Consider the following 15,740-nt stretch of genomic DNA (forward strand, 5'->3'; position numbering starts at 1 on the left):
AATAGGAGTAAACAAACGTCAAATATCGTAGATCCAATAATCCAAACCCTATTCTTCGTCAAATAAGATTATTTTACCATTTGCTTAAATTCTTGTAATGATACTTTTCCACTATATCTAGTTAATTCCAAAAGTTTGTCCTTCAGCTCATACCCAGTAATTGCATTTGTTTCAAGTAGCCAATTACCATTTAGTTGCAAAATGCCAATTGCTGTTACAGATTAGTTGATCCTTCTTCTATTAACAACTAGTGATCTCATTTGCTTGATTTCAGGTATTTCATTTATGTAAAATTCCCCAATCTGGACACTACAGTGGAAAAGCAATATCAGTTCCCATGGTCCTTTCTTGAGCATCAAGGAGTCTTTTGGCAAATGACCTCCTTTGGAACATGTCTAACAAATAGTTACTTCTGGGTGTACAGCCATCAATAACTTGCTGTTGTCTATACTATTTATGAATGACTGTTTGTGAGCTTGTACCATAATCTTAAAATGTTTGTTGGCGAGATCAATGTTCGAGTTCTTAATTGCGTGTAAACATGCATCTTTTTCTATAGAGAATACATTCATTTGTGGACACAAATAGGCATCTGTAAAAATAATGCAATTGGATAATTCGGTTCCATCTATCTCCTTATATATTTCCCTATTTTCATCTATTACCAAATAGTTTCTTTCTTTTGAAAAAAAAAATTCATGACACCATCTCCAGCCATCATTGGAATGGGTTGATGTCTGTACAGTTCATATAGATGCGTTGGGTAATATAGAAGAACTCTTACCACTATGTCTACTCCACTTCAACTCTTCTCCACTTGTACTGGTAAGGAATAAAATTAACCAATACCATTACTCTTCATGGGGCTGATAGATCCATTCCAATTCCTTAGTTCTACTTGATCCAGGACGTTCCTTACATCGTATGTTTAGAAGATCGGGTTTTAGCGTACTTGTCATTCCCATTTGTAATCCTCTGATTAGTCTATTAATTTCTTCAGAAAAGGAACACAATATTACTAACATTGCTTCAATCTTCTGAACTTCAAAAAAATTCCACCCTGACTTGATTTAATTGCTTATCTTTCAGTGTTGATCTAGTATTCAGGAGCTTGACCTCCCGTCGAATTAATTGCAAAGATTCTTCTTGTTTGACCTTATTAAGATAAATTTCTTTGAGAAATTAGATGTATTCCAAATGGGTGTTTACCTTAAATTATCTTTTAATTCCTCAAAAGCTTTATCTTGTTTATCCTCCCAATGCCATTCAATATCTTTTCTTAATAATTTGGAAATTGGTTCAGCCACCGTAGTATATGAACCAATACATCTTCTATAATAGGAGGTCTTGCCTAAAAAGGTTTGGAGATCATTTTTGCTAGCAGGCAAGAGGTCTACTGCTTCGATCAAACGATCGGCATGGTGACCTAACCAATTTGTTGAAGGCACAAGAAGATGAGTTTTGAAGCTTAACCCTGAGATTTTCCTTCTCAGTTCTGAGTAGGAATTCGGCAAACTTAAAAAGGGTTTCCATGAACGTTCGTCCGAGGATAAGATTATCATCCTAAGAATCCGAGAACTCCTTTACGATCAGCTTGTGAACCATAAATTTGATGCATTAACCGTGTATATGTATTTCACGTATTATTAGGACCAAAAGGCAGCCTGAGAAGTTTGTAAGTTCCGTAAGGGGACACAATTGTTAAGTTACTCTGATCTTCTTTAACGGGTACAGCAAAATATGTTTCAGCCATGTTCACTAAAACGAAGTATTTTGCTTCTCCTAGTTGTCGGTCAGTTATTTATTCCATAGAGTATGCAACTGGATATAAATCTAATTCAGTTACACTGTCGGGAATCTCCATGTTCCATCTTTCTTTTTAACAGGAACTAATGCAAATCCCCATTTACTTATAGCTGATTCCACAATTCCTTCATCAATCCACTCATCTAACTGTTCTTTGAAACATTCCTTTAGTGTTGGATTCATGGTTCTTACTTAAGATTTGACCGGTTCATTCTCGCCTGTATCAACTACTAATTCTAAAACATTTGTTCTACCTACATTGGAGGAATCTTTTGACAATACTTTATAAAAACGGTAGAGTAGATCCTCCACATGCTTTTGTTAGATAACGACCAATTTGCCACGACTCCCACCTTTGTTTGTTCTTTTCACCTCCGTTAGCAGTGTACTTACTATAATAGATCCGTCTTGTAACCTTGGCGTAAATATTACCAATTCATTTAATTGATTCCCATCCCATTCATACCCAGGAACAAAAACTTCTATTTGTGGTGTTTTCTCAATAACTATGATTACCTTTTCCCCAAGAATAACATCAGTTACAATATCTCGATCAATAAGGGTCTATGCAGAGACATTTTCAATACATTTATTGAATCCGAAAGAGTCTGACAATTCTATTTCTGATGGACTTTATCCAATCTTTGCTACAATTTTATCACAAAGTTCCAACGAGATTGAGAGATCTCTCATCGTTGTTATTGATAAAATAAAGGGAATCCTTGACCATACTAGGGCCCTTAACAACCCGGGCTTTAGATATCGTTCTACCATGATCTTAACCGGCTTAGTTGGTTGACCAACAACATTAAGTTGATGACTTCCAACTGCACCTACTGCAGTCTCAACCATCTCTAACCTTTTCCTAGGATAAATACTTCTCCAAAGATCCCTCGACCGATTACCAGTGTCAGCAAGTTCCCATTTCCCAACGTGGCCCCGAATCAAATAGGTTGTTCTCTAGGCAGATTCAAACTTGATAGTGGCTCAATTATTTTCTATTATGAACTCTTTTTTAATTGCAGGTATTTCCGCGCTAAGGCTTACGTCTATCCTCCCTTTATCTGTATCAATTACATATTTACTAATGATTGCTACTGGAGGGGTTTTTCAATGGGAGGTTCTTCGACCTCCCTTAAGAGTTTCACAAAACTCCTTTATATATTTTTTTTAAATTCTGGCAGTTTCTCTTTATATGAACATTTTTATTGCAGTTCAATTTTTTTTAGCACATCAGTTTTCACCATGGGTGGCTCTTCGTTGTCGTTTTCATGACAAAACAATACTTCGCCCGGTGCTTACCATTAGGGTGTATGAAGCATTTTTCATTACCTGATGAATTAGCTAATGGAGGAGGCGGCACTGCAGTGTTGATTGCCCAAATGGGCATATCTATATTTATTGGTTCGGTCATCCCATAGTCATTTACTCTTGCTGTTATAGGCTTCAACCGATCTCTGTCTTGTTGTCTTGTTTCCATCAGAAGACCTTTGTTATTTAATTTCGTCCTAATGAAACATTTCCCCTTTTCTTCTTTGCCGTCTCGTATTATTCGACACAGTTAACAGGGTCTTCGGTTAATGCTTTAGAATAGTTCATTACAAATCTATGACCCTCTATGGCTAAATCTGAATCCAGCAATCCATCTAAAAACTGTGTTTTGAGCTGCGACTCGCTACTCTCTTCCATAGTACCTAATACAGTTCCCCAGAGTCCCGGTAAGATACCAAAATAGGTCGTTCTTACTGGTTCGTTTTCTCTTTGGATCCTCTGCCTGAACTCTAGCATCACCTCTTCTCGATTATTGATGCTACTTATTGTTTTACCTAATCTTGACATCAGGTTAGCAAAAGTAGTAATCTTTTCAGAGAGCTCGCTATTTGAATTGTCGAAAGTATAAGTTACGTCCAGCATTATGGATATAGTTACTTTCTCCGCTGGATATCTCAGGGAGTTCATAACCCACTTCATTTTTTGCATGTACTTTATTTCCAAACCCCCCAGACACATTATAACTTTAGCCTTCTATGTCCGAAAGTCATAACTTCCATAATATGTCGGGATAGGATTTATGATATCCACCATCTTTTTAGGACCAGCTGCAGTAGAAGTCTTAGTATTTTGATGGGACATCGTAAAATCGGGTCTCAAAAGCAAAAGTAGCACTTACTAAAATAAGTACACTATCTTATATACTATTTAAGTTTTTATTCTCACTAACTTTTCAATGTACACCTCCTTATTGTTATATGTATTTATCATTTTCCCCAATACAACTTTTAGAATGTATCTTAAATATATAACCATATCAGAGCAAAGATTAAATACTAATTATCAAACGTTATAAATACACAAATATTTTAATACACATAAAATATACTCAGGAACTTAAAATCCGAAATTGAATTTTCATTAGTTACATAACATTTAAATCATAAAATTAAAAGGAACTTAAAACCGGAAATTGAATGTTCATTAATTAGTTACATAATATTTAAAACACAAAATGACATAAATAAACGTTTACACAATAAAAAATTTTCAAATGAATATGTTTAATAATTTTTAAAATATTTTACACGAATATAGCATTCATTAAAATTACATGTACATCCTGCTCTAATTATAATTATGTATCATTAAATGATTGATCCTTACATTTTTTAATTCAATTATAATTGCTATATCCTCAAATACTCATGATTAATATTAGACATAACTCTTCCACTCTCATTATTTATAAAAGATAGAAACGCAAAGTTTAAAGGTTAATATTCTAAAATATTTGTAAGCTTTTTGACATTTACATATTTATTTTAAATATTAATATGAGTTCTTTCCCATTTCCATGGTTCAGACCCTGTTACTGCTGAAGAAATATTATGTAACATATAATTATATAATAATTCTCGATAAATAGTTTGAATTATTAATATAATTTCTTTCGTGAAATAAACGGATGGGAACAATGCCAATGGATGAATCCTCTCTTAGTTGGCCTTGGCGAACAAAAATAGTGGACTGTATTAACTTTTGAAACTAACTTTCGACAGCCTATTATTACAATAATAATAACCCCCAGAAATAATTAATTAAACAATAGATTTAATGAAATAATGACAACAGAGATACTGAGGAATTAGAACTCAAGTCCAATATTTATGAATTTAATTAGAGACAAGCTGTATATCAAAACAAGACCATAAAAAAAACCAACACGCCCCTTTCAGCTATCACTTTGCGTGCGTAGCTTGAAATCCTCCAATTACCTTGTAGGCGCGTACAAGCTTATGAAGAATACTTTATAGCCTTCTTGTTTTTGACACAAGGGACGAAATGAATAGGAATGAACTTGCAATGTTTGCTAACGTAGATTATATAATGTAAAGTGCAATATTTTACTAAAATGATAGATATGCCGGGACAGACTTCATCTTCCATTGATTACCTACAAAATAAGATGAGGTGTCTTCCTTTGGGTTATTAAGAAGATATGTAAGGGATTTGTAGCTTAGGTGTACTCAACAACTCGATCTGGCTTGCTTAATATATAGGAACGAAAAATCCTCCACCTATAAATAATTCATATTTAATTATACATTTTTATTTCAGTATGAATTATATTGGTACCTTCCTGTCAACAAGTCAAATGCATTTTCTATTACACGTCTCGCCCTCGAAATACAGTAATTGTAGATTCTTTCATTAGAACATAAGTTCTCCTTGGTTCTGCCCTTAACAAATTTGGTTTCAGTGGAAATGCCACATCACCAACAAATACTAATGGTAATTTGTTGATATTTGTATCAGGTAGACACCTTCTAGGGGAAACTTGTTACGTCTTGACGAGGGAGAGACACAAACTTCTTTATAAGGTGGAGAGATCCAGGATGACCGAGAGAAATGAGGAGAAGAATGACGTGGAGGAATGAAACTACACTGTTTATATGTTCATGTGTATTCCAACTATACTCCAATATATTTACAAAAGACGATACTATTTATAACACGTAAAACACAGTACTTATAATACATAGACGAATTTACAGGAAGATAAAAACATGTAAGGAGATATTAAATACATAACATCACCCCCCAAGCACCAAATCCATGGCAGTGCTTTAAACAGGTTCCTCTCCATGAACAGCAGCCTATAGATCCGCTCCATCCATGTCCAGGCGAGGACAAAACATTCTTCCTTGTACTGCAAAAGTTTATCTCCATAGACGTGCCGTGCTCTCAGCACGCGCACCGGAGAAAGGAGGACAAGACTCCTCATAAAGGTTTTAAGGACCCGAGCACCTTGCTCGTCCCTGGGAGAAATAACATTCACCCTTGTTGAGGTTTTAAGGACCCGAGCACCCTGCTCGTCCCTGGGAGACATCTTGCTCGATGTACCCTCATCCAACTCGGGATGATCCAGAAGAGAGACCATTCCACATCCATTAACCAATGATGTGAACGGGAGAGTAGGAACAGTAGAGAACCAAAATTGTGTAGGACTAAACCCATTTTTAATTATGTGGTCCCTGACCCGGACACACACTTCACTTCTTGAAAGTGACCAAGGTTCTCTTCCTTCCTCCACGAGGCCCAAACATATGCACAGTCCATATTGCTCCGCCTTCCGTAGACGAACGAGCGTTCTCCCCATCGACAAAAAGGGTTACCCAACTCCAACAGGGCTAGCTTCGCCGATGATCCCACAGCAGGGAGGTGACGTGATCCTGATCCCATCCTCGTCGCCAATGTTGCGTCTTGACGAGGGAGAGACACAAACTTCTTTATAAGGTGGAGAGATCCAGGATGACCGAGAGAAATGAGGAGAAGAATGACGTGGAGGAATGAAACTACACTGTTTATATGTTCATGTGTATTCCAACTATACTCTAATATATTTACAAAAGACGATACTATTTATAACACGTAAAACACAGTACTTATAATACATAGACGAATTTACAAGAAGATAAAAACATGTAAGGAGATATTAAATACATAACAAAACTTCAAAGTGGTACCAAGCAAGGCATCTCTAAAGTTAGAGTCTTTAAGAACTCCACCACCCCAATGTCGGTCAGAATCTCCTTTATGAATAATTATAAACCTAAAATAACATACATTAAAGATTAATTATAGAAATACGAATGAATTTTGGATATATTAATTATTACTCATAGTTAAAGTTGATAATATTGTAGAGAAAAACGCGTGCAAGGAGAAGGGGGGGGGGAAGATATATGGTATCATTGTTTAAAATACTGTTGTTGATTATCATCTCCCTGCTTTATTATGATTTTTGAGGGTATAACGAAAGTACTAATTAGCAAAATGTTTAATGAAGATATACTACGTATAATTGACTTAAACGTTTTTTTATCTGTTACAGTAGACTTGAAAACGTCCCACTTCATGAAATTGTAATTCATTATGAACCTTATTCTCAAAATACTAGCTAATGAAACGACAAAGTAGAGTATTTCAAAATATATTTGAAGTTCCAATTTAAAAAAAGAAGGCTTTAATTAAATATAATTTACATACTAAAAATATACCATCATACATTTATGTTAAATATACAAAATTAAACAATTGGAATCATATAACTAATAACAATAAATTATATATAAAGAATATTGAAATAATAGATTGATCCAAATAATATTTTCTTGTCTGACATCGGAATCCAGTTAAATAAGTCATGACTTTAGGTTGCAAGACACAAGCGAGACGTGGAGTTTCATGAAAAAGATAATCACCCTCTTCTTCATGTGGAAGTTGCTATATACAATTGTGCACAGGATAGATATATCTCTACCGATGAGATCTAACTAATTATTAATAATAAAGTATATGTCAAAATCATAAAATTAGACAATAAATATACTAATAAAAAAATGTTAGAAATAAATCCATCTTAAAGATTTAGAGCAAAAGCTAATTATGTAGTAATGTCCGGCGATATTACTCCTCATTAAGAACATCAAGAAAGATTATACCCCGTTATTTATGCTTATATAACAACATACTATTATCATGAAGGATATACACAATTGTTAATTATAAGGCAACACCCAATGTAACTACCCCCGTGGTTGTGACCATTTTAAACAGTTGTTTTTTTTCTTTTATGAGTTTTCTTAACACCATTTCTTGGATCCCATCAACCATAGCTAAGCCTTAAGTGATAAAAAAGTAATATTTATTGACTATGTAATATTAGAAACCCTAATTATCATACCCGAGTCTTTAAGCAAAGAAGCTAGTCTCAGACAAACTAGTTGCAAACCATCCAAAGCTACTACCCCCGTTGTTGTGACCATTTAAGCAGTTGTTTTTGCCATTTAATGAGTTGTGTATCATAATTCTTGATATGTTTAGCTAAAATAGAATCATATTTTATGGTTAGATTTTAAAAAAAAATTGAATACTTACTGTGAGATAGTACAAAATTCAGAGTTTCATTTCGACATTAGTAAATACTTTTTACTGATAACTTGATCGTCATTTGGTGTGGATGACTCAAAACATTTTTATATGTATTTCTATAAATGACATCCGTACCAACATCCTCCATTAATTAAATGATGGTTCCTCGGGAAGGGATAGGTATACCCGTATATTGCTCCATAAATTTTTTGAACGTAGGATGATTAGCAATGGATAAGGTATACTACACGCAATAAGCATATTTGTGATATCAAAGTGAAAGTCTGACTTGATGTATTCGTTATTAACTTGATTTTTTAGATGAATATCCATGCTCTTGATATGAGATGAGGATAATGAGGGGCGTGTAATTCTAGATAGGGGACTAAAGGCACATTTATATCGACAAATCCGACAAACCATCTGTTTCTGATCCGGTAAGTATTTCCCAAATTCCTGGGCCTCCATTTTCATAAATCCAGTACGTTTCCATCTTGACCTTTTTAGTAAGTAGAGTGATCTCACCAATAACTATAAACATTTTATTCGTTTAGTCCTCCATCCTTTCATTTACTTTCTTCTACGTAGCCCCTCCCATCCTCCCTTATACATATCACTATAGTTGATTATTTTGTGTAGAAAAACGCGTGCAAGGAGAAGGGGAAAAAGTACATATGGTATCATTGTTTAAAATACTGATGTGATAATCATCTATTATGATTTTTGAGGGTATAACGAAAGTATTTATTAGTAAAATGTTTAATGAAGATATACTACGTATAATTGACTTAGACATTTTTTATCCGTTACAGTAGATTTGAAAGCGTCACACTCCATAAAATTGTAATTCATTATTAACCTTATTCTCAGAATAATAGCTAATGAAACGACAAAGTAAAGTATTTCGAAATATATTTGAAGTTCCAGATTTAAAAAAGAAGGCTTTAATCAAATATAATATACATAATAAGAAATATACAATCATACATTTATGTTAAATATACAAAATTAAACAATTGGAATCATATAACTAATAACAATAAATTATATATACAGAATATTGAAATTATAGATTGATCCAAATAATATTTTCTTGTTCTGACACCGGAATCCAGTTAAATATGTCATAACTTTAGGTTGCAAAACACAAGTGAGACGTGGAGTTTAATCCAAAAGATAATCACCCCTCTTCTTAATGTGGAAGTTGCTATATACAATTGTGCACAGGATAAATATATCTCTACCGATGAGATCTAACTAATTATAATAAAAAAGTAAATATCGAAATCATAAAATTAGACAATAAATATACTAATAAAAAAATGTTATAAATAAATTCATCTTAAAGATTTAGAGCAAAAGCTGATTGTGTAGTAATGTCCAGTGATATTACTCCTTAGTATGAGCATCAAAAAATATTTTTTTCCCCGTTATTCATGCTTATATAACAACTTACTAATATCATGAAGGATATACACAATTGCTAATTATAATGCTACACCCAATATAACTACCCCTGTTGTTGTCACCATTTAAACAGTTGTTTTTGCCTTTTATGAGTTTTCTGAACAACATTTCTTGGAGCCTATCAACCAGAGCTAAGCCTTAAGTGATAAAAAAAGTATTATTTATTGAATATATATTATTGGAAAACCTAATTATCATACCCAAGTCTTTAAGCGAGAAACTAGTCTCAGACAAACAAGTTGCGAACCATCCAAAGCTACTACCCCCGTTGTTGTGACAATTTAAGCAGTTGTTTTTGTTTTCTGTGAGATACTACAAAATTCAGAGTTCCATTTCCATATTAGTAAATACTTTTTACTGATAACTTGATCGTCATTTGGTGTGTATGACTTAAAATATTTTTATATAAATTTCTATAAATGACATCAGTGCCAACATCATCCATTAATTTAATTATGGTTCCTCGGGAAGCGATAGGTTTACCCATGTATTTCCCCATAAATTTTTTCAACGTAGATGATTAGCAATGGATAAGGGTATATACATGCAATAAGATCAGAGTTAAAGTCTGACTTGATGTATTCATTATTAACTTAAATTTTTAGATGAATATCCATGCTCTTGATATGAGATGAGGATAATGAGTGGCATGGAATTTTAGACAAGGTACTAAAGGGACATTTATATCGACAAATCCGACAAGCCATCTATTTCTCATCCAGTAAGTATTTTATAAATTCCTGAGCCTCCATTTTCAGAAATCCAGACAGAAGGCAACATTATTTTAGGCATTTTATTCAGTTCTCTATTGACTATCAACATGTAATATAATATTAATATTGAATAATAAAGGCGGGAATGATAACGTTCTTGATTGATAGAAGAAATGTATATTATTTAATCAATGATGCCATAAGTATTTCTTCTCTTCTCCTCGCACGCTTTTCTATTCTTACCAAAATTATCACCCTTACTCATAGTTTGTGTTGCAAATTGCCATAAGAACAATAGAATGACTCCCTTTATAGTTGCAGTGTGTGGAATCCTTTTTACTAGGAGCTTGAATGTTGATATATGGTTCATCTATTTTTCTATACATAAATATATTAGTTATTAAGTTTAAATTTCATTATAAATATTTTACTTACCAAAGCAATTGGGGAAGTTCCACGTTTTATAAAAACCTTCACAAATCGAGTTCCACTCTTCCACAGTACTTCGAGGTTTAACATTTCTATTCTATATATACGTAAAATAGAATATTTATTATCATTTATATATTATCTACTAATACTACCAAGAGAAAATCCCAGATCGCCTTTTGAGTCTAAAGTAAGACTTTATTTATTACACTTCTCCTAACTCTAAAGTTGAAAGATAAGGTCAATTTAAAATAAATTTTAATTAGTTTCCAAATAATATCCTTTACCTCCTATATTTGTACCTGGTATATATCTACTCACCTAATAGGTTTAGTAATCGTTAATATAGATATTCTGTGTATATGTATGTAATTCTGGATTATTCTCGTGTAGAATAAAGTGTATATTTAAAGTCCATATCCTTATTTTATCTCACTTATATTCATATATCAAATGGCGCAGTTGATAATCCAGAACCAACCTTAAGAAATATAATGTAAGGAAGAAAGTAAGAAGTTTGACTTTATAGAATCAAAAGTTAAGGCATACAAAGGTCATGTCACCCGGAATATTAATGAACTGAAGCATTTGAACACAATTCAATTTGTAGATGTTTCTCATCAAAGAACACGTTGAAGATTACATGTCTTAAAGAATACATTAGAATTACTGGAGTTCAAGTCTGAAGCAAACGAGCAACAAGAGGATGTCTTGATGTTTTTGGAAGAGAGAGATCGCATGGATGACGAAATTATGAAGGAATTCACGAAAAAATGGAGAAACTAGCTGGCAATGAGAATCACAATCTGTCTTCAAAGGATGGAGCGTGTAAAGTATACGGCAAAATTATATATAAATAACCGTAATTATTGAGATGAAGCATGTATTTGAATGAATTTATCAAATGGAAATTCAGCTTTGAAGACTACAGGCAATTAGCAGAAGTTGATAACTACTCTCACGCTAAACAACTTACGAATTTGATATCCTTCATGGATATAGAAATGAAAGCGAAATTAAGAGTCAATTGGGATGAAAGAAGACACCAAGTTATCCGTTCCTAAAATTTTAGAAGAATTACGGAAATATATTTCCTCTCAACACAACACCATTCACGACAAAGTTAAAATCCATTATATGTATCAAAAGGAAAGTCAATCATTTGAAGTCTTCTATTTAGAGGTAACTCTAACTGCAAATCGTGCCGAATAAAATGAAGAATGCATTTAGATGAAAATATCAAAGTTAAATTAATTGTGGGCATTCGGGATGAAAAAACGAGGAAAAACTTATGGTTATAGAAGAAAAATAATGCAGCCTTCAAAAAGTTATTGATAGATGTCGGGCTGAGGAAATGTCGAAGAGGGATGATGAAAAGTTAAATTCTGTAAAAGTAGACAAAATTGCAGGAGGAAAATTCAGGGATCAAAGCTTTAGTGGAGACAAAAATAGTTTTAGGAAAAATTGGGCAGAAAGAAAGATAATGAATATTCTGCTCAAGAGACCATATTATAAATAATTATCGTGCTTGGAAACAGGAATGTAAAAAATGTAAAAAAATTGGTCCTTCTAAAGATTCAAAGGCCTGTAAAAATGGAATTGCAAGAAAAAAAAGAGTAATGGTAAGGAACGTGACCACATTTAGTCCCTCACCTGCAACACAAGTTCGATTAAACTCTGTAGATGGAACATAATTAGGTAACTATAGTTAGGCAATTCTGGCCTCTGGTAGTGAGGTATCTATTGCAGATGAACATTTTTCAAAAGAAATAGGAATACCAGCTAAATATTTGAATATACCTTCAGAGACTCGTTTGAATGGAGCTACTGGAGTTACTTTTAATCAACTTGGATCCATAATTTTAAAAGTATGTTTTGGAAATCAGGAAATTAAAGAAGAGATTATAATTGTCAAAGAAAATGTTAAATTTCTAATGTCATGGGTTTTGTGTAAAAAATCAATAATTTTACCAGAAGATTATCCAAGCCAAATTGAGCGAGATAGACGGTAAAGAACCAAAGAACCTAGTGCTTGTAGAATCAAGCAAATGAAATATATTTCCGATAAAGAAATTAAAACCATGAGAGATACGCATGTAGAAGAGTATCATTATGGGTTAATTGATAGAAATTAACCATTAAAAAAGCTGAAATGTGCACCGATAAAAATATATTAAATGGAAGAAGTAGAACCTACACAGAACCTATACAGAAAGGATGATTGCCTTTGCTTGTAGAGAAGCTCCGAAGAAGGAATTGTTAACAAAAGGAATAATTGAGGCGATTGGAAATAAACCTAAGGAATGGTGCCACCCCATGGTTGTGGTGGGAAAGAAAAATGGTAAGTTTAGACTAACAGTGGATCTAACAAAATTAAATATGTTTGTCAAACGACCTATATATCCTATGACTAATCCCAAGGAGATAATTTCAAACAATCAACCTGGAAATAAATACTTTTCCACGTTTGATGCGATTAAAGGATATTGGCAGATCCCTTTACACCATGAGAGCTTCCACTTAACAACGTTCATAACTCCATAGGGAAGATTAAAGCTTAAAAGATGACCAATAGGATCAAGTGCAAAAAGTGACGATTTCAATCTTATGATGGAACAAGCTTATGGGGGATTACCAAATACAAAGAAGTTGTTGATGATATTTTAAAATATGATGAGACATTTGAACAACATGTTGAGAGTCAAAGATTTCTTGATCGAAATAGGAAGTTTGGAATATCACTCAATCAAGAAAAATTTCAATTTGACAAGCTAAAGGTTGAGTATATTGGTTATATCGTAGGAGAACATGGAATTAATGTCAATCCCAGAAAAACAGAAGCCCTTTTTAAAAATACCAGCTCCTCAAAACAGAACTGAGCTGAGGGTGTTCATGAGAATGGTCAATCAAATGAGCAGATTACCAATGGAAATAGCCAACTTATCTGTCACATTGAGACCTTTATTATCCAACAAGAATGAGTACATATGGACTTAAGAACAGGGTGACACATATGAAGATATCCAAAAGTCTTTAGTTAAACTACCTCAAAAGAGTCATTTCATGCCGAATAGATAACTGTTTTAGACACATATGATTCTAAGAAAAAAGATCTTGGCTATATCTTAAGACAAGAAGACAGTGAAGGAAAATGGCATCTTATTGAAGCAAACTCTATATTGTTAAGTGCAGCTGAAGAGAACTATGGAATGGCAATGCTTGAGATGATAGCCATATATTGAGCAACAAAAAAAAAAAAGTTTATCTTCAAGGATTACCCCATTTTCATATTGAAACAGATCATCAGTTAATTGTAAATATCCTCAACAAGAAAACTTTTGATATTATATCAAAAATCTCCCAGAAACTCTACTGGAATTTGAAAGATAGTTTATCGGTTTATAAAGGTTTGGTCATCGTCAATAATACAAAAATTGTTATACCAAGAGCAGCTTGGAAAGAAATATTGGAAAATCTGTATGTATCCCATCAAGGTCTAGTGAAGACTAAGCAGCGTGCCAGAGAGATTATTTATTGGCCAGAAATAGATATGGACATCATAAATATGGTGATAAAGTAGAACTATGCCTGATTTTGAAATACTTTATATTTAATCTATTTACTTGTTATAAATAAAGTTGTTTTAAACAAAAATTTATTTAGGGGAATGAGGTTATGAACCCAGAGTAATCACTTTAGAGGAAATTAAACTTTTGAACAAGTAGGATACAAACAGTGTTGAAAAGGCTATCCCCTCATAATTTGTTCTTTCTAGTTAGAGTAATTCTACTATTTAAATAGTAATTGAGACGTAAGAACAACAAGGCCCAGTATAAAAGAAATAGAGGCTCTAATATCTTTTATCCCCTCCCCCCAATATGAAAATGATTTTTACACCACTGAAAATAGTTTGGAATCTGGAAATTAATTGCAATAGTAAATTAGTTGAAACATTCACACAGCATATATATATTACTAAAATAATATGATAAACTTAAATTTCAAACCGTATTTTGTTTTATAAAGATATCTCACTCTATAAAATAATTAATTATTGAACGTAATAAGTAATTCATACTGAAGAATCAAGATATAAATGGTTCAACATTTTGAATATTCAATAATAAATTAAGAAATTAAGCAAAGTTGGTTTCTAGTACATATTATTTATAAATATTATATATTAATGTGTGTATAAATCCAATCCAATTTGGTTTATTGCAAAATCCTACACAATTATCATGAAAATCTAAGTATAAGGGCATTATGCCATTTTCAAAACATCCGAATAATGTATTCAAATAGTCATTAGTTCGTCTGAATTTAGTCAAAAAATAATTAAACATCCAATCATTTTTCTTAGAGAGTAAATAGTAATGAAAGTGAATCTCGAGGGGGCCTTGTAACTGATGCAAAGAAGTTAAAATTTAAACTTCCATTCATGCAATTGCAAAGCAAATTAGTGTTCAAAATTTAAAAAAAAAACATGTATCAGATTTCTATAGATTGCAGGAAAAGAATGTATTAAAAGATTCTGATGTTGCTATGTAATGTATAATAATTAATTTTCAACTAACAAATATCAATTAGGAGTGAGAAAGTATTCTGAAGAATCTTCATAACTCTTCAATGACAACAATATTTGATCTTTACTCTTTATTGAGATCTGTGTATCACTTTCCCCGAGGTTCAAACTGTTCCCAATCACTAGACTGTCACGAAAGGACCTCATGTCGCTTTTATTCATTTCCTACAGTCTAGAAATAGGAGAGACATAAACAGATAACTCATTCTAAAGTAAACACACTTTTGGGATATTATGAACCTACACATGTTACGGACGAATCTCAACTACTCCGAAGGGGGATACTTCCTTCGATGTAAAATCCTTGTTGA

At 32.8% G+C, this 15,740-nt stretch overlaps 1 long non-coding RNA gene across 1 annotated transcript; it reads right to left on the bottom strand.

Moving 5' to 3' along the window:
• Positions 1-4,938: 4,938 nt before the first annotated feature.
• On the bottom strand, positions 4,939-7,020 carry LOC139906800 (uncharacterized). The gene is made up of 2 exons (XR_011782748.1): positions 5,437-7,020; positions 4,939-5,378 (listed from the first exon to the last, which is right to left on the bottom strand). It is a non-coding gene; the product is annotated as an uncharacterized lncRNA (long non-coding RNA).
• Between the last annotated feature and the right edge of the window lie 8,720 nt (positions 7,021-15,740).

This window comes from Lepeophtheirus salmonis, chromosome 12 (assembly GCF_016086655.4).
Source record: "Lepeophtheirus salmonis chromosome 12, UVic_Lsal_1.4, whole genome shotgun sequence".
NCBI classification, from domain to species: domain Eukaryota; kingdom Metazoa; phylum Arthropoda; class Copepoda; order Siphonostomatoida; family Caligidae; genus Lepeophtheirus; species Lepeophtheirus salmonis.